The sequence below is a fragment of the Canis lupus genome, chromosome 5 (assembly GCF_048164855.1).
Source record: "Canis lupus baileyi chromosome 5, mCanLup2.hap1, whole genome shotgun sequence".
In the NCBI taxonomy this organism is placed as follows: Eukaryota; Metazoa; Chordata; class Mammalia; order Carnivora; family Canidae; genus Canis; species Canis lupus.
The window spans coordinates 14,814,973-14,827,093 of NC_132842.1; the positions used below are offsets into that span (position 1 = coordinate 14,814,973).

At 45.1% G+C, this 12,121-nt stretch overlaps 1 protein-coding gene and 1 long non-coding RNA gene across 8 annotated transcripts in view; one reads left to right on the forward strand and one right to left on the reverse strand.

Moving 5' to 3' along the window:
• JCAD (junctional cadherin 5 associated) overlaps positions 1-12,121 on the reverse strand; it is a 78,734-nt gene that overhangs the window by 32,410 nt on the left and 34,203 nt on the right. For 2 of the 4 annotated variants that reach the window (XM_072825555.1, XM_072825552.1), the window contains exon 1: positions 7,556-7,688. The exons of 1 other annotated variant lie outside the window; for it this stretch is intronic. The gene's annotated coding sequence lies outside the window, so the exon portion shown is untranslated. Of the gene's footprint in view, positions 1-7,555; positions 7,689-12,121 lie in introns of those variants that run through there. One more of the 4 variants, XM_072825554.1, reaches the window with a different exon arrangement.
• LOC140633247 (uncharacterized) overlaps positions 8,039-12,121 on the forward strand; it is a 37,186-nt gene continuing 33,103 nt past the window's right edge. For 3 of the 4 annotated variants that reach the window (XR_012030885.1, XR_012030884.1, XR_012030883.1), the window contains exons 1-2: positions 8,039-8,193; positions 10,301-10,450. This is a non-coding gene — a long non-coding RNA (uncharacterized lncRNA). The remainder of the gene's footprint in view (positions 8,194-10,300; positions 10,451-12,121) is intronic. The other variant, XR_012030886.1, reaches the window with a different exon arrangement.

The following is a 12,121-nucleotide window of genomic DNA, read 5'->3' on the forward strand; positions in this document are numbered from 1 at the left end:
AAATGGGAAAGGAGTGAGTAGCTTTTAGGGAAAAAAAACCCTAAATTCTAAAACAGAAATTATCAACAATAGTCACTCTTATCTACAACGCTGATAGAATTTGGACTTCATCTGAGTAGGCAATGGGAAACCACAAAAGTGTTTGGGCAAGCAGGGGAAACACTGACAATCAATCTGGCTGGAAAATAGAGGATGAGAGTGGTTAGAACAAGGACAGACCAGGGGACAAACAGTTATAAATCTCTTCTATTGTAATGTGCAGGGGTAGTAACAGAGGGGGTGGGGAGAAAGGAATAATAAGAGTAATTTTTGATAAAGTAATTTTCAACATACAGTGGATTTTAGTCTTTGGTGACTAAGAGAATGGCCAATTCATTTAGGAGAAAGACAGAAATCAGAAACAACTATTGATTGAGGATAACAGATCATCCCATTTTAATTGAACCAACCTAGTTCCACAAAATTTTATTTTCCCCAAATCAGTGTCAGACAGATTTCCATCAGATTATTTTTCCCATCCAAGAAACCTGAGACTACTTAAAGTAATCTTATTTTGTGGTGGATTCCTAAGTTCTTTAAAGATTAGCCATGATTATTTAAGCATAGGGTTGTCCACCCCTTCACTGTAGGGATGAGTTTCTGTTTCTCCACGTTGCTCAATACATGTTGTTGTGTTATGTTGAATTGAGCCTGGGACACTGCACCAAAGAAGGGAACTCCTTGAGCTTCAGTCTTCTCCAGAAGAAGTAAAATAAGAAGGTTCAACTAGAGGTTCTATAGGGTCCTTCTGGCTCTAGAAATCTGTCCCTCTCTCTAGCTTGCTCACCCTTGTGATGAACAGCAAGCATTTCTAAGTCAGCTGGCCACAGTAAAAAGGATACAGCTTGTGGCCATGACACAGAACAAAGCTAAATAGGTCATGTGAAGACAGAACCTCTGACCTTGGCCCCATTAGCACCCAGAGAGGCCAACCAAGAAAGCAGAGCTAAATGGCCACACACTGTGAAGAGGAGGTGGCGAGGGTTGGGGCTGAGGCCATGGAGTTCAGTACCACCTAGCAACTCTCCATCCAGAGGTCCCAGAGCACAGGTATTGAACATTTCTTCCAACTTATGTCGCTTGGGACACTTGTTTTACACTGACTGTGCCAGGCACCGGTCTCTGTGCTGGAGAACGTAAAGACACAAGCCCTGTCAACCGCACCCTTGCAGATGCTCGATTCTAGGTTGTGGTGTGTCCATCATGGGCATTCTCATCACCAAAGGTTCAGATTGGCAAATGAATGTTACTTTATAACAGGTACCCTTCCTCCTCCTTTACATTTATAAAAATAAAAATTGTTTTTATTCTCATATTTACAGGTACAAGGCTTCCCAAGACAGTGAAATAAAACTATTAAAAACCTCATTAGATCAACCAAAACTTTTCTTCCTTTTTAAACTAAAAATTTTATTTTTAATGTAAAAATAACACAAATACTCATTTAAAAATGTAAAACAAATGTTTACTCTCACCAGTAATTAAAGATATGTAAATTAAACCAAAATCCTATTATTCACTGATCAAATTATTGAAGCTTTCAGAAGGCAGTATTTGAAAAACAAACAAACAAAAAACAAAAAAAGGCAGTATTTGTTGGTGGTGAGGGTATGATGAGCTGTAAGCGTTCTCCTATTTGTGGGTATATGACTGTGGGGGTGGGGTCTGTGTGCAAATGGGTATTTCCTTTCTTAAAAGTGATCAATATGTTATAAAATCTTCCAATATCTGACACCCTATGGGCTAATAACCTCATTTCTTGGGATCATCCTAATGAAATAATCAGAGATACCCACAAAGTCATCTATAAAGATATTTACTCAAGTCTTAATTATGATAAGTAAAAAATTGGACCAAATAAATGTCCATTTAAGATATGGTTAAAAAAAATCCAGATGCATCCACATGGGAGACTAGAATATGCATACACATGCATAAAATTATGTTTTCAAATATGCAATGGCACAGGGAAACGCTCACGATACCACGTTAAATAATAAAGACAGGATTCAGTACAGTAGTAATTTCATGCATGCGCACGCACACACACACACAGGAGAAGAAACACCAAAAGGAAACATACTAAATTATCAACAGTGGTATTGGATTCTGGTTTCTTTTTTTTTTTTTTCTTAATGTCCTTATTTATACTTTACTGCATTTTATGATGTCCCATGATGAAATATATTTGATACAAGCATATGAAGTTGCCATGTTGCAGGAAAAAAAATGGTCAAATATAGGTACTTTCATGTACTTTAACTTGATACAATCTCACCATCAGAAAAAAAATTAGGGGGGATCTCTGGATGGCTCAGGGGTTTAGCGCCTGCCTTCCGCCCAGGGCGTGATCCTGGAGACCGGGGATCAAGTCCTGCGTTGGGCTCCTTGCATGGAGCCTGCTTCTCCCTCTGCCTGTGTCTCTGCCCCTCCTTTCTGTCTCTGTGCCTCTCGTGAATAAACAAAATCTTTAAAGAAAAAAATTAGGGGTGCCTGTCTGGTTCAGTCAGTAGAAAGGCAACTCTTGATCTCGGGGTTGGGAGTTCAAGCCCCACATTAGGATAGAGTTTACTTTAAAAATAAATATTTTAAGAAAATAAAAATAAAAAATTTTTTTTAAAGAAAACAAAATTAAGAACAGTTTCTTAATTAGGATTAGGAATATATATCTTTGAAAACTTGGAACACTTAATGAAAATAAAAGAAACACTGAAGAAAAGAATAAATGAACAGTGAATTCTATAAGGTTCTAAAGGTCTAGTATATGGGACACATGTCTTATCTGCTACAGAGATTCTTAACCTGTTTCCAGTAAGCCGAAAATTACATGTTCTGCTGACTAAAATCTAATACAAGATTACAAACAGCATTCTACAGGGCTTGATTAGACACTGCTACTCTTCTAGAAAACCTAAAACTTTTCAGTTATAGTCACTGACATTCCATACTTAAGATGTAATTAATCCCTCAAATTGTTGGCAGTTAACTGTAAATATTTCTTCAACTGACAATTTTTGGTCTAATGTTATGATTAATATATAACAAAGTACTTTCTTTAAACAAGAGGTAAATAGCTAAGACCTAAAACAAAGCAGAATGGGGCACGTTGCTGTTATATGGACATTTAATGCTTTCTGTATTTTTTTTTAATGATAGAACTATGTATTTTATTATGAGCAACAGGACTGCCATTTCTCTTTTCAGTCTTAATAATTAAAGAACTCCATAGTCCCAGCTTACATATTGGGACAGGAAGTGCTCACACACTGCTGTTAGCTACAACAGTGTGATGGCCAGCTCTTACCAGAGCCCTCAAATTGTTAAATCTCCTAAACATAGAAAGCGTATTTAATCTGTGAAGTAATCATTTTAGTAGAGCAAACATCACTAAGTTTCTTTAAGGTGACACGCCAGAAAAAAAAAGGGGGGGGGGGAGGTGGAAAGTTTGGGTCTAAGATCAAAAGGATCCTGGAATGCTAATCTTGCTGGGTTGGTCAGTGTTAAGGCATGGATTCCAAAACACAGAGAAAGAGAAGAAAAGTACCAAATGTTATGCACTTTATTTTTTCATAAATATTACCTGTCTTTTCCCCCTGTACATGTGTGAACACACACACACAACTCCTGTCTTCTCTTTCACCTCTAAATTCTGCAACACAATTAGTGCTTTGGTGACCTCTCCTTTTTATGAGACCCTAAGTACCTCATTAACATTTCTGAAGGATTAGCAGTCATTAAGAAAAAGTGAAATTGGTTAAGATTTTTTAAATCTTCTGGAATTTTTGGCTATTTGCAAAAATAACTGTCAAACTTAGATTAGACTGTAATCCCACTACCATCATGTAAGTTAAACTTCACACGTAAAGATTCCTGATACAGTCTATTAAACTTAGAACACACTAGTTTTCTTTTAAAATAACGTTAGAATAAAAGAGTCAAGGTCTTACAATAATATTAAGGTTTAAATTATTTCTCATAACTTGTACATTATTTTCTAATTGCAAAGTCATGTAAAGTTATTCTAGAAGTAAACATTGCGAAATTCAGTATTTAAGTAAAAAATTAAAGTTCCCAATAACCCCATTGTGCCAAGAGATAACCACCACCAATAGTTTGGTTTCCATTTTTCCTACTATTCCTTGTATACATATAGTTGCTTTCTGTCTCCCCCCCACCCCCGCCCCGCCTTTTTTTCTTTTTTGAAATATATCTTGGTGTGTCTCTCTCTCTTTTTTTTTTTTTTAAGATTTTATTTATTTATTCATGAGAGAGAGAGAGAAAGAAAGAGAGGCAGAGACACAGGCAGAGGGAGAAGCAGGCTCCATGCAGGGTGCCCGACATGGGACTTGATCCTGGTACTCCAGGATCAGGCCCTGGGCTGAAGGCAGGCGCTAAACCGCTGAGCCACCCAGGGATCCCAGTGTCTCTTCATAATAAATTATTCCATTTACATATGGAAGAAACAAGCTTATAGGTAAACTTTAGAGAGATCACCAATAAGCAGCAAATTAGAAGGGTATTTTGTGGTCTAATAATCTTTACCCGTTTGACCTGGCTGTTCCCAACTATATGATCTACGGAAAGTTTTGGTAAAATATATTTAAAGAAAGTAAAGGTAATAATCCAAATTTTAAACAAGATACCATCAATTTAAATCAAAATGATTGAGATTCTAGTATCAGAGCGGTTCCTATACTTTTTCGATGACTTTTAGCATTTAAAGGCTATATCAGAGTACTGGAAACTGACCTCACCTCCCCTGGGCTGCTGGCCTTAGCAAGTGAGTGTCCCTCAGCATTCCTTAACTCAATAGACTCTTGAAACAAAGCACAATAGCCACATTTTAATGAGTGAGATAACCCTTGCCATCCAAAAGGTAAAAAACAACATCTGTTAAAAAACCAAATAAACTGCAGTAATGGGTTCAGCAATAGGCCTGAAATAGGATTTCAGAGACATAGTCTTTGCTTATCAAAATAAAAACCACAACAGAACAATTGTTTCAAATCCAACGCTCTGTGTTCTAAACTCTCCCTAGATTAATTAGTGTGAAGTCTCGCCAAGCTCATTAAAAGAGAAACTCTGGACTCCTAGAGCAGGGTTGGTGTTTACTGTCCTCCCAAACTAGAGGACTCTCCAGCAAGGACAATGAGAACTTGGCGGAACCACAGACTTCTGGGCTTTCTTTACTGATAGCATTTCTAGTTTATTTTTAAACTGCACTTAAAAAAAATTATACTCCAAGGATCTTTTCAGATTTGTGGTGTTTTTTTTTAACTGAAAAACTGGTCCTTTATTTATTCTCCTTGTGTACCTCCAATCTCTAGTTACATTTTATAGCTATCGAATGATAAGCCGTATGTGTCTGGAGTCTGTGACTATTCAGATGGTCATTAGATAACTCTGATTGTCAAGCCCTCCAGAGCATGTGAGCGCTCCGGCACTTTAAATTATATTCCAAGGAGGTAGAAAGACAGATATACATATATATACATATATATATATATATATATATATATATATATATATTTTTTTTTTTTTTTTTTTTTTTTTTTTTTTCTGGCACAGGCTTTTTCCACCCATCCAATCCCCTGAAATCTCTTGGGCTTGCCAAAGGCCTGACCTTCCATTCTCTGCAGCACAGGGTGAAGTTTGCCAGGAGAAGGCCCAGCAGATTAAGGCCTCGTTCAACAAATATTTGCTCACCCACTCTTGGGGGAGTCAAACTGTTTGCTACATGCTATCTGCCCAGAGTAACAGTTAGGGACCTTCGGGACCGCTGTGCAGCTGGTGGCCAAGACTGAGACACCTAATATCAAGGTAAATATAAAGTTCAAACCCATACAGCATTATGAGAAACCAAATGAATTTACCAAATTCCCAATTTCACATGCAAACTACCACAAGTCCCCTGAAATAAGAATCTGCACGTGATTTCTAAAACAACTATACACGCTTGCCCTGTTGTATGGTCTTAATCAAGTCATCTTAAATTCTAAACCTGCCTGATATAAGGCACTGTTTTCTTGAACTTTAGCCTGTGACCACTTAGGTCTGAATACTGAGTCTGCCATTTTTATCTAAGTATTTCTGGCTGCCTAAATCCCATGTCCCTAGACTCCCAGGAATCCTCCCCGTCTGCCCCCCCCCCACCCCACCCTATCCCATCTTCCAAATCCTCATCTCAAATCAAATTTCCTTGCAAACCTGAAAAGACAAAAAGCCAGAGAAGAGAAGACATGAAGATGTAGGGAAAACCTCGCAATTGTGTGGTCCACGCTACTTCATCCCTCTCCCAAGACAAGCCACTGGATCAGGGGAGGCACAAGCGGACAGGCCAGCATGGGAGTAGAGGGAGGAGGTGCAGGGGATGGGAGTGAGGGTGGTAGGGTGTGTGTTGGGAGGGGGAGGGGAGGTCTGCCGAAGCTAATTCCCCAAAGTCCTCTGCTCCTAGAGAGCGTTGATGAGCAAGGAATAGGGTCTGACCAGGCTGCGCTGGCGTAGAGTTTCCGTTTTGTATTTTTTTCTTCCAGTAGTGAAATCACAGCTTCTTTTTCACCCCCCGCCCCCCCAGAAGAATCCGAGGCGCTGGGCGCTGCCTCCAGCGACAAGGAGCAGGAACGGAGCTCTCAGCTGTAGGTGCGGAGCCCACCGTGGTCACGGCGTGTGGGCAAACCCTGGCAGTCTAGGGGAACTGTGGGGAGAGCGAGGGTGCCCGGGATCGGAGAGCGGAGACCGGAGACCGGAGCAGCAGGCGCGCTCCAGAGCCCATAAACGAGCTGATGAACGACATTTACAGCACTCTCAGGCGGGGCTCTTTGCTTTCTCCCACCCTTCTCTCTCTCTCTCTCCCGCCTAACCCCCAGCAGCCGAGAGGCCGGGCCGCCCCAGGCAGTTGCCGGGAAGCCGCGGCGATTAGCGCCCTAATCCCCGGTCCTGACCCCGCCGAGCGCGGCGCGCAGGGCCCGGCGGAGACCCGAGCAGGGAGCGCGGGCGCGGGCTCCCAACGTCCGGCGGGCAGGTCCCGACCTGCGGCGGGGCGGGGGGCACCGTGGGAACCGGGACCTCGGGGGCTCTGGGCAGCGGCTGTCAGCGAAGTCGGGGCGCGCAGGCGGGAGGGGCGGCTGGCGGGAGCCGGCTGGCGAGGAGGGCGCCCAGCGGGGAGACGGCGACCCCCGGCGGCCCGGCCCCACCCCTCACCCCCCCCCCCACCCCCGGCAAGGGGCCACGCGAGCGCCAGCGCCAGCGCCGGCCGCGGTGGAGACCCGCACCCGGGTGGCCCCTGAGCGGCGGGGACGCCCCCTCCCCGCAGACCGGGCTCCGCACCCCGAGGCCGGGATGGGCACCGTGCGGGACGCCCACGGCTGGGGCGCGACGCCCCCTCGTCCGGGAGCAACGTCCGGGCTGGAGAAGTTGGGGGCGACCGCGGGACACTGGGGGCGAGGCCCGCGGAGCGCCGTGGAGCAGGCCCAGTGCCCGGCGGGGGTCAGGAGGCGCGAGAGACGCCGGGACTTACCGAGCAGCGGCTCCCTCATGCTGCCCCGCGCCGCCGCCGCCGCCGCCGCCGATCCGGCCGGCCGGGGACCAGTGTGACCCGCCCCGCTTGCTGCCGCCGCGGCCGAGCATGCCCGGAGCCGCCGCCGCCCGCCCCGCCCCCGCCGCCTCGCCCCGCCCCCGCTCGCCCTCGCCCCGCCCATCTGCCCACCCTCCGCCGCCTCGCCCCGCCCCCGCTCGCCCTCGCCCCGCCCATCTGCTCGCCCTCCGGGGCCTCGCCCCGCCCCCGCTCGCCCTCGCCCCGCCCCCCGCCGCATCGCCCCGCCCATCTGCCCACCCTCCGCCGCCTCGCCCCGCCCGGATCCCCGCCCCCGCTCGCCCTCGCCCCGCCCATCTGCCCGCCCCGCCCCGATCCCCGCCCCCGCTCGCCCTCGCCCCGCCCATCTGCCCGCCCCGCCCCCGCTCGCCCTCGCCCCGCCCATCCGCCCACCCTCCGCCGCCTCGCCCCGCCCGGATCCCCGCGCTCCGCTCCGCCCCGCCCGCCAGGCGGCCTCCGGGCTCGGGCTCGGGCTCTCTCCGGCCGAGGGCGGTACCCGGGTGGGGAGCCTAGCTCACCGGCTTCCTGCGGGCCCAGCCTGGGTGGGTCGCCTCAAAGCACAGGTGAGCGGGACACCCTTGTCTCTTTTCCTGTCACTTGGGTGTGGGCGGCTTCGCCCCTGTGCTGATGTACACACGCACAGAACACACACCCATCTGCTTCATACACAGATGCACACGCACTCGCGAATGACTACACACAGACGCACACAAACACACCCATATGCAGTCACACACAGATGCACACACTCATAGACAGTCACACACAAACTCACAGTCATATTCACATATACACAAAGACACACAGAAAACACAGACACAAACCCATACACACACTCTTTCACAAAAACACAATCATGGAAGGCGTGAGGAGCAGAAAACGGTGCCGGTGACAGCAGCTTAGTGCTTGGGATTTCCTTGTTTAAAAAAAGACCTCTAAGAGTCTTAGCTATAGGCCGGAGGAGACTTTAGAGGTCAATCGGTCTAGCCTCTCTTAGATAGATGGGGAAACTAAGGCTGGAACTAGGATTTGCCTAAAGGCAAAAAAGAGTAGGAGGAGGTCAGTGGGAGAGTTCAGACTAGAATGAACAGTGACTCCAGGCCACTCCATGTTTCTCTGGCCTCAGTGATTGAGACCGCGGCCCCATCCGCTCAGGGGCAAAAGTCCTCCGACTCCAGAGGGTGGGGAAAAGACATAAAGTGTTCAACTTTGCTGATGAGTTGGGAAGAGAAAGAGAGTGTTGGCAAAATCGAGGCCACAGTGGCGAACATGGGTGGCAGAGCAGACTGGAATCCCCGCAGAATGGATTTTTAGAAAGCCTCTTAGCGGCACCATGCATTTAGGGCTGTGCTCCCTCCACAACACCAGTAATACATGCAGTTGTTTGCACTCTCACCATGGGCCACCCCAGGCTGAGCCCTTCATATGCATTATTGTCTTGTAATCCTCAACACAGTCCTATGAGGGGGGTGCACTGGACACTGGGGCTCAGGAAGGCACACAGATAGAAGTTGCAGAATCTGGCCAAAGACCCTTGCTCTGAACCCTAACCGTGAGGAGCATCTAGGCTAAGAGAGCAAAAAGCCCAAAACACTAGTGCTGAAGAAGAAAAACAATATGTATGATCCAATGCTGTGTTGTGGATTATCTATAGTGCAGCCAAGGACCACACTGGGGAGACAGGGCAAGCAGGACAGCATGACCTGGTGCTCCAGGAAGGCATGGATACAATTTGGGGTGCTTCTACCACTTTCTTGATGTGTTCCTTCTGTCCATCTCAATTTCCTCTCCGACAAATGGGGATAATGACAGTGCTCACCTCCTAGGAAAGCCATAGTACTGGCACATAGCAAAAGTGCAGAAGCTGGTAATTCCTACCACTGGTACCTGTACTAATGGTGTTCTGTGGGCTGGAGCCACCAGGAAAGGCTTTGTGGGCGGCACCTTGGACGACAGGTGGGTTGTATTCTAGGCAGAGGCAGAGGGTATCACTTCCCGACTGAAGGAGTAAGATGAGAAAAACAGAAAATAAATCACAGAGGCTTTTGAAAAAAGTCGTAGTCCTGTGCAGTGGTGCCATTACTTCTTGCCATAAACGCATCTTTCAGGGACAGAGTGCTTCAATGGCATACCATTCCCATTTGCCCGCAATTTGTGACAAATTACTCACTGAAGTAACTTTTTCTTCTTGTGGAACACCTATAGGTGCCCAGCATCATGCAGATACATATGAAGCCAAATGTTCCTGCAAGATCATTTATCAGCCAGCAAACCTATTAGAACAATGTTATATTGTTGGGTTTCTGGGTCAACCCCACAGAAGTTTTATAATGTAACTGAAATGCTGTATGTTGCAGTAGGAAAAAAACAAAAAAACAAAAAAAACCCAACAACCCCAAAACATTGAAGCAATGCTAGGAACTAAGCGAAACCCACCTAAATAAAGTTTAGTAAATTATGTTTCAGCAGAAAGGTTGGTAAAGGCAGATTTAATTAGAAGAAGCTAATAAGATTGAGCTGCTGCAGATTGTGAAGATGACTTTGCAATTTCAGAGATTTTTGTGGTTTCTGAGCCCTGGCTCTTTATCATGGCAGCCTCATTTCAAAATGTTTGCCTTCCCTCTTTCTCCTGCACTGATACATTACTAACCCTGCTCTATTGCTTTCCAGCCATGACTAAGGCCATTTGAAGTGAACAAGCAGAATGAAAAAAAAAAAAAAAAAAAAAAAGGATAGAAAATGGTGGAGGAGCTGGGGAGCAAGGAGAAAGTTGGGAGAGATTTTTCCCGAAGATTTGAAAATAGAATAACGAAGAAGGAGGTAAGGTTAAAAAGATCCACGAGTCTGAGTGGGTGGTTATCTGAATTACAATGTCAGACAGAGGCAAAGGGGAGGGAGGTGCTTCCCCAAATGAGGATAAAAGTTGGTAAGGTCAGTCCCTTGGGCCAGTTTGCCACAGCCTCGAGATGGTGGACATGGCATGAGAGAAACCAGCTCTACATCTGCGTGTAGTCTTATGTTTTTTATATAAGCACATACGAATATGTTGGTTGTTATGCTTTCAGAAAAAAGGAATCTTTTTTTTATAAGTCAGGACTGGGTAATGCAAAAACCACCTGTGTAAGTTTTATTCTGACTGTAGGAAGAATCACGCTCCTTCTCCTCATCACCACCCACCCTTCTTAATGCAACCGTAGTCTCTTTCTCTTACCTACTTGATTTCAACACAGGGAAAAATATCTTCTCTGCTACTTAGGTGATAAGAGATATCAAATGTGATTTAAACCAACTCTGAGCATGATGCTGTTAGAAACCCAGCACTGGCCGGGGAATGTGTGCCAGGATCCAGCCCCAGGTGCCCAAACATCCCGCCTTTCTTTGAGTCCTGGAGAAGAGATTTCACAGACTCAGGAAGGAACTCAGATTATTGAGTCATCAGGACAGATATATGATGACCAGAGAAAGGGCGTCTTCAGAAAAAAAGGAAAAAAAAAAAAAGGACAAAACCCTTGTTTCTTTAATTCTCTGCCTTTTCAAGGACCTAAGATAACCCTCCTCCCTTCTTGCTTTGGGGCTCTTTTGTGATGACCTACTATAAGGTTTCCTTTAGCTGACTTAGATATTCTTTGATGTTTTTCCTAGTCTGAAAAACACTACCAGTTCTCATTTTTTAAAAGATGAACGTCCTTGATAAAACCTTGAAGTCCTTCTTGTTGTTTTGTTCTAAAAGTTGGACAATAATAATTATACAAACACTGGAAAGGCTTTTATGTCCACAGGTGCCAATAAACCTTTTTTTTTTTTAAGATACTGACATGCTGTACATTAATTCCAAGGCTATTCTGCATCACTATTTTTAACCATGAACTAGAAATCTGTTTCTCAAAGTGCATTCCATGGACTCCTCATTTTCGATTAACTGGGGATTTGACCAAAAGCCAAGTACCTGGCCCCGAGACACATCAGACACAATCGGAATTTCTAATCTCTACAATTGAGACCCAGGAATCTGTCCTTTAAGTAAATGTCCAGTAAATGTTCAGATACTTCTTACACATTGGGAAAGTTTGAGAGGCAGGGATAGAGCGCAAGAAATAGAAATAGTGTGTCAAAAGCCTAACAGAATGACTGACACATGCTAAACATTCAAAAAACAGTAGTCATCACCATCACTCTATGATGATGAGGAGCAGCAGAGCAATGTCCTTTGGGAATAAAATGCAATAGGTGTTTGTTAACTGTTGATTTAGAAGAATTGGTACCAGCCAAGACCGAAAATTGTAATCCTGGGGATTAAGAGAAGAATAACAAATATTTTTTTAGAGCCTGATACCTTCACTCTAAGAAGAGTGAATCCACATGGTTATTACATGAGAAAAATAATTTTTATTTATTTATACTTTAGAAAAATAATTTTTAATTATTTGCTATCTCTTTGTCAGCTTTTTCCTCTGTAAGGCTACAAGTTAATGGGAAACAGCCTCTCTGCCT